This window comes from Haliotis asinina, chromosome 1, assembly GCF_037392515.1.
Source record: "Haliotis asinina isolate JCU_RB_2024 chromosome 1, JCU_Hal_asi_v2, whole genome shotgun sequence".
In the NCBI taxonomy this organism is placed as follows: domain Eukaryota; kingdom Metazoa; phylum Mollusca; class Gastropoda; order Lepetellida; family Haliotidae; genus Haliotis; species Haliotis asinina.
In genome coordinates, this window is record NC_090280.1 from 72,639,587 (window position 1) to 72,654,345 (window position 14,759).

The following is a 14,759-nucleotide window of genomic DNA, read 5'->3' on the forward strand; positions in this document are numbered from 1 at the left end:
CCTTTCCATTTTGTTCCATGCTTACGAACGACTCACTAGCAAAATCTGAAAGAAAAACAGCTGGAGAAGGACAGTTTGTAAACCATTCCACTGATACGTGCACAGATCTGTGTTTTTTATCCCCCGGCATGAAATGCGGTGAGATATAGTCGACGCCTCGTCTGTCTGTCCATCCGCCCGTAATCATTTTGTTTCCGGAAATAACTCAAAAACCGTTCAATATTTTTAAACCAAAATTGATAGATATAATAATCTGAACCTATGGTTGTGCCTTTTGCTATTTTCAGATTTGGGGCATTTGTTTTCTTTTTCCATGAAACGTTTTGATCTTTGTCTAAAGGTTGGATGGGCTTCGTTTCCGGAGCAAAACTAAAAAACCCGTTCAATATTGTTCTGGAAAACTTGGTAGATATATCAATCAGAACCTACCGTGGTGCCTTTTGCTATTTACAGGTTTTTATGATTTAAACGTTCGGACTTACTCACAAAAGTGAGAAATGTGTTTCGTTTCCGGAGCATAACTAGAAAACGTCTTAATATCTGTCAGTAAAACTTGGTAGATATGTGTGGCCGACCCCAAAGTGGAGCATTTTTCTATTTACAGATTTTTGTGATTTATTATTTGCTTGGTTTCCATGGAAACGGGGTTTCGGACGGGATGGACTTCGTTTCCGGAGCATAACTCAAAAACCCTTGAATATTTTTCTGAAAAACCTAGGTATACCAGTCAGAAGCTAAAGTGGTGCCTTTTTCTATTTACAGGTGATTTATCATTTTCCCATTTTGCATGGAAACGATTCGGACTTAGTGTCGAAATGGAGGGATAGGCTTCGTTTCCTGAGCAGAACTCAAAAACTTCTTAATATCGTTCTCCAAAACTTTGCAGATCTGTGGGGGAGACCCTGAAGTGGTGCCTTTTGCCATTTACAGATTTTGGTAATTTATCTTTTCATATTTCCCGTGGCAACTTTTATGACTTAGTCTCAAAATGGAGGGATGGGCTTCGTTTCCAGAGCACAACTCGAAATCTTCTTAATATCTTTCTCTAAAACTTGGCAGATATGTGAGTGGTGCCTTTTGCTGTTTGCAGATTTTTGTGATTTATCATTTTCCCATTTTCCATGGAAACGATTCTGACTTGATCTCAGAATCGAGGGATGGGCTTCGTTTCGGAGCACAACTTGAAAACTATTTGATATCTTTCAGCAAAACTTGGCAGCTATTTGAGGCAGACCACAAAGTGGTGCTATTTACAAAGGTTTGGCATTTTTTTTCCCGGTTCCCATGGAAACAATTCGGATGGACGGGCTTCGTTTCTAGAGCACAACTCAAAAACCATTTGATGTCTTTCAATTATTGTTGCAGTTATATGAGACAGATCTTGAAGTGGTGCCTTTTGCTGTTTACAAATATATGGCATGTATATTTTTCATGATTTCCATGGAAACGATTCACACTTAGTCTAAAAAATCATCAAGTAACTGTCAGATTCTTTCAAATATGTGGGGGCTGGGGGGGACATGTCATCTTCTGATGACTCTTGTTTCAAGTAAAATACAATATTCACTGGCTAATATTACCATCAAAGAGATAAAGATCAAACAGCTTGTGTCGTGCCACCTGAAAAAACCCAAACAAACAAACGAAAAGACAAAACGAACAAAAACACCGCATTGAGTAAAATTGTCGCATCGGGTCAAATGCATTTCTGTTGATTTTCGATATTCATTATTCTAAATAATATTGTATCTGTGATAAAATTTCCGTTGTTTCAACAGAATGTACATATCACACATCAATAAATACAGGTATATGGTAGGTCGATTATGAATCCTGACCTGTCCTTGGCCCCGTTTCACAAAACTATTGTAGCTCTAGGACTGTCGTAAGTCGATACTGTAACATAGACTTACAGCAGTCCTAGCGCTACGATAGCTTTGTGAAACGGGGTCCTGGGATACTTTTGTCCCGTTCATACATTTATACTTACTACTTGAAACAGGACGAACGTTTAACATCCCTCTGATTACACAATACCATTTAGAAAGTGGTCAAATGTAACATATGTTATACCTGGGATTACACTTTCTTGGTGAAGTACAAATTCTAGTACATATTTGTGAGTTGAGTCCCACCCGGGATTCGAACCCACACCCTCAGAATCAGGCACCTAATCACCAGCACACAAAATCAGTGCCTGACTTTGCGGGTGTGGATTCGAATCCCGGATGGGACTCAACTGAAAAATGGTACTAGAACTTCTACTTTACCAAGAAAGTGTAATCCAGAATATAACATATGTTCCATTTAACATCCCTCGCCATGTCCATTATGTATCATTCTTTATGTAGAATGCGAATACCACTTCTGTATGGTGTGTCCATTTTATGATACTCTTAGAAACGCCATTTTACCGGTATATCGCACTACCTATCCATCGCTTATCCACTTGTTATTATCTACACACATCGATGCCATTAACAGTCTTTCACAGCTTGTATTTCTTAGTATGATTTGTTCGATTTCTAAAAAGGTGACATGTAACAACCTTGCCGCTCCATACAGGCGGAATATTGCTGAGTGTGGTGTAAAAAATACCTCACTGTTAGTTGTTTACTGCCAGATGCTGACTGAATCACTTGAGCAGAAAAAAATATAAAATCACATTTCAATATGCACAGTTATGTAGCCATGCTGTTCCATTTTGGGTAGAAAATAATTTACTGTGAGGTTACACAGTATTAGTCGTGTATTCTTCTCAGCTGGTTTATGAAGTACTAGTAAGAAAACTGCACTTGGAAACCACGTGGTCCTTGTGAAAAACACCTAAGGGTTGTTCCATATTATTGTTGTTTTATACTGATGCACTGAGACAGTAACGTCTATAGAATTGTAGCTCTGACTTCAAGGATCAATGCTGATCACTAACGACCGTTTAAATTTGATTCGATTTTGAAGCTGCATTGTCGTCGGTAGTGAATGACGGTAAACTGGACAAATTAAGACGTGTAGTAGAGCCTTATCATGAAATACGGCAAGGTCTGCAGACATTTGAATAGCAGACGAATTAATTACTCGTTCATGCAGTGGAAATACTGCAGAATTGCCAGTCATTATATTTGAACTGGATTTGAATTTGGCGAAAACAGACGTTAATGTAAGTATCAGCTGGAACAGCCAAACGCATTTCCCATTGTTTCCAGCGTTTTTAACTTGGTGGCCTTTCAATACAACCTTAGAATCTGGAGCGTTGTTGTTGCTTGTGCACATTTACTATTGTGGATTTGGCGTTGAGAGAGGGAACGTGGTAAGGCTCATTCACGATGAATTCGTATGGTTAAACTGACGTTGTCACAGTTATGATAATGTACGATGTATTGTTTACCTTTAATTTACTACAGAACGTATAAGCGCGAAGTGTTTGGTTATAGCGCCATGACATTATTGAATGCCACTGTTTCGTTAACAAACATGGTTCCTTTGACTTTCTAACAGTTGCTAGGAAACCGTTTTCGTTGACTCCTTTTCAAATTACATCTGTGGAAACATATGAAATGTAACTTTCGTTTCTATTTCACTTAAAAGTTGTTTCCTGAACAATTTCAAAATGACAAAAACGTTTACACTATATATGTGTTAGTGTATCGCATAAGAAACCGGTTTAATTTCGTGAATGTTTTTTGTTTAACGCCTTAATCAGTAATATCTCTGCCGGATGTAGACAGTCCAACCTGAACGAGACAAACTACCGTAACAGTTCAGTTTGTTCAAGAAAATCCAGGTCCAGAAGGTGTTGGTAATCGGAGCCTTTCTTAGCACTATGACTGTTTCCGTCAGTTGTGCGCTTACGATCTCAGTTGGACTTGTTAATTAAAGCTGACAGCGATCTTATAATTTTGCTTTTTCTATAGAAACAAATATTAGAAACGAATTTAGAGGTAACTCCTGTTGAATGTTATACAATATAATCATAAAGTATAGCAGAGAAAAATTTTTCTGTTATCCTCACCATATTGGGTTCTGAATCGAGAGTTTAATCAAGGTGGATATACTCATAGCAGTACCATGTTTGTTTGCGAAGTGGCCCTTGACAACGTGACGTCAGATATATTTATATTAATTTTGCTATTAACTACAGTTAATGCAGTTCTGATGACGACACAAACTATTTCATTTGATTCGTTTGGCGTAAGGTTGACTTAACAGATACTTTTATAGGTGATGGGTAAATCCATACTTTTCTATATCTCGGACAAAACAAATACTGTCGGCGATATATTTGGGCAATGCACAAACCTCCGCCCAGTAAGATGCATTTTTGAAAACAATATCCCATTCATTGCGAGATTATATAAACATCTTACGATCTGCTTGATATTCCATTGTCTATCAGTAGTTGGATTAAAGTATCAGAGGTCTGTTTCCGTTTTACCAAGTAAGTAAAGTGAAACCACTTAATAGAGAATCATCTGAAAACGAAGGTACTGTCGGAGTCTAGTGGACAGGTTTTCAGGTCATTTATTGATATCCCTATATATAGAAATATCTGAGACAGTGATCTCTATTTCGGCAAAATCGATATCAATATCGATATTGGAATGATGAAGAGGTGATTTTTAAAAATGTCATCTGCATAAGGTCTGGAACCCAGATGTATGTTCGATAGTGCTTTCCCTTATCATGACTCATAGTCATATCACAATGTATCCCCACATTTTTGTGTCGAAATATCTAGAAGCTGCCAGAGCTATAAGTCTGTACTGTAAGTTAAAGCGACAGTGTTATAGAGACGAAGTCAGTGTGTCACTACCACCCGATATGAAACTACAGCTAGCGTGTTAGTTATGAGTGACTATGGCAGTGATATAGCAACATGAGAGGGTGACAGGATTATTTTCGAAACATAATGGGAAATGCACGTTGAATGACGACTTTTGAAATAAAGAATACCAAGTGACTTCAAAGGACTCATTCGCGAAACAGTTTCCGTTTTAAGTCACTAGTGAAATAAGATGACACTGGTTATGCTATTGCCAACAAACTATTCAGTTATATTGCTTTAATATATGCACACCCCTGTTCCCACGTACCTGCGTGTAACCTTCTTATATGTTTAATCAAGCTTCGAGAGTTACAGAACCGTGGTCTCTCACAGGGTTAAATCTACAATGTTCTCTATATGATCGTCTTATTGTCTTTTACGCCAGTTACAAAGGCACAGAGGTTCTGCTCTGAAGCCATTGTTTGAAGCAATATATTGTCAGATAAAACAATGTGTTTATCATCTGGCTCTGAACACATACAAAGTGAATGTAAATACAGATTACACGACGTAGTTATGGTGTAAGGAGCTTAAACTCACTGTACGGTGACATTTGTTCAAGTGTACACAACTGCAGCGGGGTAAATGGATATCTTACAAAACGTTTTTCACTAAAATCAATTCAGTGTGTTGTAAGTAGTGTAAATTTCCCGTTGGTAACTGTTAATCATTCATGGTTGTACGGGGAATACAATGAAGGTGTTTTGGGTACTGGCTTGTTGTTAGATAATGTCAGTATGTGACACAAGTCATCTTTGTTCATCAGTGATACTTCAGGCAGTTCCAGCAAACTGTAAACGTGGGTGGGAAAGTGAGTTTAGTTTCACTATTTAGCAATATTAAAGCAATACAACGGCGGGGAACACCGAAAAAGAGCTCCGCAAATTGTACCCATGTGGGGAATCGAACCTGGGTCTTCCGTATGAGTAGCGGACACGTCAACCACTGGGCTACCCCACGCCCGCCGTAAAAGAGGAAAACGATGATGTTGTTGGGTCAGTATCCGTCATCTTTGTACATCAGCTGTAGTTGTCCCAGGAACAGCAATCAGCATTATCCTGAGCAATGAGTAGGAGGTTGGACAACTGAACCATTCGTTTTTGTCATTTGCATTTGAATCAACTGGTCGACGTCCTGCCAACACCCAACTCAATATACCTGGATGATGCTATTGTCTGATTAATTGTATTCGCAATACTCTAGTGTTATTCCTACTACGTTTAACGGAAACAATCTTTGTCAAGGTTCGAGTTGTAATTGCAGCTGTAGACAGATAGACTTGTTCAAAACAAGCTGACATAGGAATATTGGTCATGAACATGTCAGCAACGATTTTTCTGGAGCAATTTCAATATTGTGATAGTGAATTGCATATTCTAAAACATTTAAATGGTATGTTCAATATTTACCCACCGGCGACGGCGAACAATATAAATATTTCTTTGATGACTTTAGTGCGTAAAGGACGTTCTGTACAAAACATACTTTGCATAATTATCCAATCGCGCAACTTTATGTGCGAGCATTTAAGTAAAGGAATCCCAAGGGATGAAAGCACGGCTTGACATCCCGATACTATTAACAAAAAACTAAAGGTTATTTGACATGTTATCATGGCAACCCAAGTCAACATTTGTTCCCTAATGTGGCGAAATTTAAAACGTGATGTAAGTATTGATCAGCTGTTCAAGTGTTTTCTGAATTCTGCCTAAACCACTTTCAACTGTTGGCAGAATGCTCCTACGTGTGTTTCTGTACATGCACTGGCTGATTTCATTCTTATTCCATGTCAGTGCCCACTGGTGAGTTGGACTGCAGTTTAACTAAATTCGACACTCACAACAGGATGTGTATGGCACTGCAAACACAAGAACTGTAAGGTGAAACGTAACAAATAGGAGGGAGGGCTTCTAAACGTAACAAATAGGAAGGAGGGATTGTCAACGAAACAAATGGGAAGGGGGGCTTGTCAACTTAACAAATAGGAAGGAGGGCTTGTCAACGTAACAAATAGGAAGAAAGGCTTCTAAACGTAACGAATAGGAAGGAGGGCTTGTCAACGAAACAAATAGGAAGGAGGGCTTCTAAACGAAACAAATAGGAAGGAGGGATTGTGAACGAAACAAATATGAAGGGGGGTTTGTCAACGTAACAAACAGGAAGGAGGGCTTGTCAACGAAACAAATAGGAGGGAGGGCTTGTCAACGTAACAAATAGGAAGAAAGGTTTGTCAACGTAGCAAATAGGAAGGAGGGCTTGTCAAAGTAACAAATAGGAAGGAGGGATTGTCAACGTTACAAATTGGGAGAAGGGTTTATAAACATAACACACAAACAGGAAGAGAGTTTTTTTTATCGTAGCAAACATATAGAAAGAAAGGTTTATGAACGTAACAAATTGGGAGAAAGGTTTTTAAAGTAACAAATTGGGAGAAAGGTTTTTAACGTAACAAACAAAAAGAATGAAAGTTTTGTACGTGTAAGAAATATAGGAAGAAAGGTTTCTAAACGAAGCAAATAGTTAGAAAGGTTTGTAAACGTGAGAATCAAAAAGTAAGGCAGGTTAGTAAACGTAAAAACAAATATAATAACCATATAGGAAGAAGGGTTTGCAGATGTAACAAACGAAAGGTAAGTGCTCTTTATGGACGTAAGAAACAAATGGGAGGAAAAGTATGCATGTATAAGTAACATAGCAGCTAGAAGAAAGGTTAGGGTGTGTGTGTGGTATAATGCACAAGAACCAAGGTGACAAGTCAGTTGGTCTTTTAGTTGCATCTTGACTCCTGAGAGCTTTACGGACCTTTCTACATGCCATGTCACATAACGTATCTGGCAGGCAACTTGGACAATCCTGTATAATTCCCAATAATATTGTATACGCTTAGAACATGTCCGTACCGCATGGAGTTGCGCTTTGGAAGTAGCCTTATTGTTATATAACACAGAAAATGTGAAGAGAAGGTTCTCATCATGTATCTTTAGCACTAGAAGTATTTGCAATGGACTAAATATAGGAAATTAGAAGGAACGGTTATAAGTGTTGCCTGTATTTGTAACACGGGAACTGGCAGTAAGGGTTGTCTGTATGTGTAAAGCGAGAACTAGATGTAAGGGTTGCCTGTATGTGTAACACTGGAACCGGCAGTAAGGGTGGTCTGCATGCGTAACACGGGAACTTGAAGTAAGGGTTGTCTGCATGTGTAACACTGGAACTGGCAGTAAGGGTTGTCTGTATGTGTAACACGGGAACTAGAAGTAAGGGTTGCCTGTATGTGTAACACTGGAACCGGCAGTAAGGGTGGTCTGCATGCGTAACACGGGAACTTGAAGTAAGGGTTGTCTGCATGTGTAACACTGGAACTGGCAGTAAGGGTTGTCTGTATGTGTAACACGGGAACCGGCAGTAAGGGTGGTCTGTATGTGTAACACGGGAACTAGAAGTAAGGGTGGTCTGTATGTGTAACATGGGAACTAGAAGTATGGCTTGAATGTATTTTTAACGAATGAAATGGAAAGAAAAAATGGTAACCCTTTGGAATAAAGGAACTGGAAAGAAAGGGTTTTGTGAGATGTAACGCGGCAGTCGTACGTGTCATACAAGAGCGATGACTTGGTGAATGACATGTTTAAGCTACCTTTGTTTCCAGCATTATATTGTGGACTTGGATAAATGAAGGAAAATGATCCGAGTCTCACATGTCACACTTTGATTAAGCCTGTAAAACCAGAAACCATACGAGATGACTTGAGACTGAAACAACCATAACTTTGTGGCGGATCTCAGTGACGAGTTTTGAACAACGCCTCCCGCCACTTACGGTTTATGGTCACCAATGGACACAGTTCAGTTAGTGAGTACAGTTAGTGAGTACAGTTAGTGAGTACAGTTAGTGAGTACAGTTAGTGAGTACAGTTAGTGGGAAATGACGGAGTATTTACTGCACCATGCTTGAAGTGGCATTACGATTAATTATCCACTAAATATTTACATTAAACTCTCATGTTTCAGTCATCTGTATTAATTGCAACCGAGTAGACGATTAAATCAACACGCTGACATCTGTATATGACATCTCAGGTTACCATAGGAGTGGTTCGCTACATTATGGATTAAATAAGCAACAATTAGCAAAATGTTGCCTTCCTTTAGCAAAAACGTTCAGTTTACAAATCTTAACATATTTAGATGTGGATAAAGTAAACCAGGGGGATTCACACAGAATCATAAAATACATGTAACATATTATTGTTTTACTAGAAAATGACTGTTTTCAGTTTGACGTCACATACTATAATCATGCACTTTAAAGGAATCTTTCAGAATTCTCCTTTTCCTATTATTCGATGCACATATGAAACAGAGGACAGTTATGTATGTTGCGTCACAATGAGCAGTCGGACGTCATATTAGTCACGTGAGATGTGGAACGAAATATGCACGATCGTATTGATATCGGGGACATCAACGTTGAGCAGCCTAGTTAAAAGACTGGTCTGGACGACTGCTGCTCTACTCAGTGTCGCTGAAGAATGCAAAGACTTCTCGGTGTATACTGACCTAATACAAATACTGTACTTTCAAATCACAGTCAGTTTACCAATCAAAATGGAAGCAATAATTTGAAATGTACTGAGAAAAGGCATGACACCTTGTCCTTTCTCACAGAGATCACCTCCATGGACCCGGATCCCAGTCCTTGCTGATCTGATTTTATGCATCACATTGGGAGTTACACTTTACTACCAAACAAAGAACTGAAGAAACTACGAATTAAGCTTAAAAACAGGCCCATCTCGTTTATATTGGATGTTTGCACAAAGTTTTAGAGTGAAAAGATTACCTGAGTGATTCCAAAATTTTATGTCGTATCTGTCAATAATCCACAGTCTCCACATTTCAATATTTTCAGGTATCATCGAGTACGCTCTTTGTATCAGTATTTCAAAGGGCATCACAAAACCGTTTGATCAAGAACCAAAGCTCAAATTTTGTAAACATACTCACTGTTAAACGAGAAGCAACTTTAACTTATGAACAGTTTCGCTTAGAGTTTCAGTTTGATGTCACTTTTTCATGAGTGAAGTAGGGCTGTTTCATTTGTTACGTGTTACGCAACGTGAACTTGGAGATGCATAATTCATTTAAAGTTTTACACTTAGTGACGTTATGTTAACGTGCATGGTTAAGGTGTCTTTCTTGGAAATGAGTGAGTTTGGTTTTACGCTGCTTTTAACAGTATTTCAGCAATATTACGATAGGGGACGCCAGAAATGGGCTTCACACATTGTTCCCATGTGCGTAATTGAACCCGGGTGTTCGGCGTGTTGAGCGAACGCTTTAACCACTAGGCTACCCAGGAAAGGCATTAAATACAAGACACGTTCTCATGACTAACAACTTCTATTTATATTCTTTACATGACTTTTCAGGGCTAATGCTAAACATGTTCGCACGAGGCAAAGTATGAGAATATACAAATATAATAACATAACCACGAAGCCAGTTAGATAGGGTTAATGTACAAAATGACAATAGTATTATATAGTGTATTGACAAAGCTGAGAGTTGAGCTAGGGTGGGGAAGACGGATGTCGATACGATGCCGAGAAGATCAACGGATCATGAAATAGTTAAGGGAACTCGTTTGTGCTGAACGAATCACCACGATTTCGAATGTTTTATTATCCATATCTTCATAATGTGCTCTTGTGAGCGTTATGGATGTGAATTGACTTAGAAAAAAGCTTTAACACGCTTGGCTGCAGAATCAATGACCGTCAGTCTTAAAAAAGGGTCTATATGAATATTGAGAGCTCACTATTTGTCAAGTTATTGATGGAAGGGGAAAGAAAGCGAACTGTCTCAGATGTTGATTGTTTTTGTCAATACATCTCTGAAAAGAAAACAATGTTGTCAGAAACATCATTGGACGATTGTATTGTACTGTATACTATCTTAGATATTCATAGATATTTACGCCAATAAGTCACAGGAGAGAAAATGCCTTCAAGAACAATATGGCAGTATTGGAAACAATGATTATGTTTTGAACGGTCCATATACTGTCTTATTGACAAGTCAATGACAAAGGACAACTGCAGTTCCTGAAGTGGTGTATTCGAAAGGGTCATTTCATTGGTCAATTGATCCTAATCTCCATTGCTATTTTGGCTTTAGTGATTAGTGAAAACTGTTCCAAGTTATTTGCTGGTGGTGGCGTTTTATATCTTCTGTCTAGTCTCCACGCCCGTCTCTTACTGAAGGCTTCATGCTGATGCAGATCGAATGCCGTGACTGGTATTAGCGTGGCTAGGTTATTTCTGCTAGAACTGCCTTCATGTTTTGCTAAATGTTTTTTTCTGCTATAGCCACTGTGATGAGAATTCTCCGAACACGTTACAATGTACAGGATTGCAATTGCTGCCTTCGGAGAACCGTGTTTCAAGGTCAACGTTGGAGAAGAGCCAGTCTTGATTATACACTGAATCAAATTCAGTGAGGCGTAAAGGGCATAATATAACTTCTTTTCAAGAGTTTGAACTCACTAGTGTAAATGGAACCACTTACTTCAGTCAGTGTTTTAAACTAAATCTTTCAAAATACTCCATACTGTTTAAATATACTGTTTATACACGAACTGTTCTGTTGTAAAACAAATTTGAAACGCTGAAGAGGTCATCGTCATTAGTTCAATAAATGAAAAAAATAAATGAAAATTGACAAATCTTAGCAAACTTTGCAAAACAACGCATCTGTGCATATGCACGATATTTGCACATGCTGTTCAGTAATATGATGCATGGTCCTTGTTCATCTGGATAAGGTTTGCTGTTGGTTACCCAAATTTGTGGAGAAATAATTCTTCGATGTAACCATATATATTTTTTTATAACACACAGTGAGTGTTTTCAGGGAGTCTAAACTATTGAAAGGAAGTGTAGTTGAAGTGATTGTGTTTATGGATTTGACTGAATGTCTATGTGAATATGGGACGTGTGCCTTTCCCTACCGGTACCGCGCCTACGATTTGTATGTAATGGAGTTTCCCGAGACAAATCACGTGATCCACGGAACACAAACGCGCTGTTCTAATATTTACGAAGCTTCCTAAACAATCGTCTCTTACTTGAACTGATGAAAGGTTTGTTTAAAGTGTCGGATGGGAAGTCTGAAATTCGATTCTTTATGATATCAAACACGACTCAAACGCACCTGAGATATTCAACACCAAGTCACCAAGTCCAAGTTGCATTGTGTCCTGAACACCGAGTGTGCTATCATGAACAGTCTATGCACTATTTCGTCTTTAATATTCATTAAGAGAGAACAATATTGATACAGCTCCTCACAGCGACATGGTACATGTAAATACTGGTTATTCAGTATATCCTTATGTTTATCGATTGACATGCATTAAGTCTTGATGGGAGTCGCGAGCTGCTTCCTATAGATTGTGAAGTTTGCAAACAGAAGGCACCAACGTAGATACTTCGTTTTTTTAATTAATTAACAGTAAAGTTGTTTCCTTCCGTCCTATTGATGCACTTTTTTGCTTTAAAGATGATGATGCAAATCAAGGACTGTGTGAGAAATGTTTCATGTCTTACACTTCTAGTGTGCCTCGATGACCCCTGGTAAATTCGAATGAATGAATTCGTTATGCATTTCCTATTTATTGGTATGACTTGTCACGGTTGATATTTTATATGATTTATGTGATTATTTGTGAAACTTTACTAAAAACTACTACTACTACTACTACTACTACTACTACTACTACTACTACTACTACTACTACTACTACTACTACTACTACATGCTGCTGCGTCTATTTCTACTGTGGCTACCTGGAGTATTTTGGCGCTTTATAGATTCACTAATTATTGACTCGAGCTGCATATGAGACGTCACGGGTTCTTGACTTACGGAAGTGGGCGAGGCGTGACGCATCAGAGACAGGATCTTCTTGACTTACAGAACTGAGCGAGGCGGGACACATCAAAGACAGGATCTTCTTGACTTACGGAACTGAGCGAGGCGTGACGTATCAGAGATAGGATCTTCTTGACTTACGGTAGTAGGCGAATGGTGAGAGAGAGGGGTTTTCTTGTGGACACGATAAGAACATTAGGAAGTACGACACATATAACATACACACAATGTGGATACGATAAGAACATTAGGAAGTACGACACATATAACATACACACAATGTGGATACGATAAGAACATTAGGAAGTACGACACATATAACATACACACAATGTGGATACGATAAGAACATTAGGAAGTACGACACATATAACATACACACAATGTGGATACGATAAGAACATTAGGAAGTACGACACATATAACATACACACAATGTGGATACGATAAGAACATTAGGAAGTACGACACATATAACATACACACAATGTGGATACGATAAGAACATTAGGAAGTACGACACATATAACATACACACAATGTGGATACGATAGGAACTTAAGGAAATATAACATATATAACATACACACAATGTGGATACGATAGGAACTTAAGGAAATATAACACATATAACATATACATAATGTGGACATGATAAAAACTTAAGGAAGTAAGACATTTATAACACATATACTTCTCGCAGTTATCATGCGAAGGTTTAACACACGCTACACACTTAACACTCAACGATACATTTAACACATAACAACATGGAATAGAAGAAGAATGGTGAGACCACACTGTAGGCTGTGTCCATAAATGTCGTCACCATTTACTGTTATGAAATATTCTCATGATGAATAAATGGTAATTACAGTTGTGTCATCTTATCTGGGTTCATTTTGGTCAATGTATGCTATTAGGCTGTTACTTGAAACGACCAAATGTGTACTGATTCCATCAAGCATTATTTTCAAAACGTCGACACAGTAATTCAACCTGATCACATAGTAAGCACAGCGACAATTATATATATATAGTCGACAGAATATGACATGATGGACACCTCCTGAAACTTCACACCATTGGTGTCAGTGGTCGTGCATGGCATCTAATCCAGCAATCATATAAAGAAGCACAAGCTTGTGTAAAGTACAACGGGATGACAAGTGATGTTTTTGGAGTAAGACAAGGGCGAGTGCTATCACCATGGATGTTTCTAGTCTACACCAATGACCTTATTTCGGAGCTTGACCAACTATAATGTGGACTAATTATTGGCACGAATCACATCCCGACAGTGCCACTTGCTGACAATACCACATTTTTCAGTGCTAATGTACATGGACTCAATAGATCTCTTAACAAGATCCACCAATATGCCTGTCGCTGGAGAATGACATACAACGCCAGTAAAAGCTGTGTCCTGTCCTTCACAAATTGTACAAAACATGTCAACGAACCCATATTCAGAATCGGGGATGTATGTCTTCCAATTAAATCCAACACTGTGTATGTCCACCGACCATACAGAGAAAGCAAGATAAAGGGCAACTCGTGCTTGTGCCAAGGCGAGAAGACCAATAAATTCACTCCGAGATGTAGGATTACGAGCTGGTGGATTAAACCCTGTGTCATCGTCCAATATCTGGCAACGAGATATCCTTCATTCTGCATTCTACGCCTGTAAGCTATGGAGCAATATCAGCAAAACTGAAATGAACGACACGGAAACTGTCCAGCGTTGCGTTGCTAGACGAGTCCAGATTCTTCACAAGAGATCCCCTACAGTTGCTACAATTCAGGTGTATAGGTACAACTATACTGTGACAAGCCGGTAGAAAACAGAAATGCACTGAGCGAGCATATGTTTGATAACGTGTGTCTCGACAGGTACATGAGACTCAAGGATGCTGAAGACGAGGTTAAAATATCCTGACATAACTCGGTTCCATTACTCCGGTAGTGCAGGACATGACTCTTGACAGCTGGGTCAAGTTCA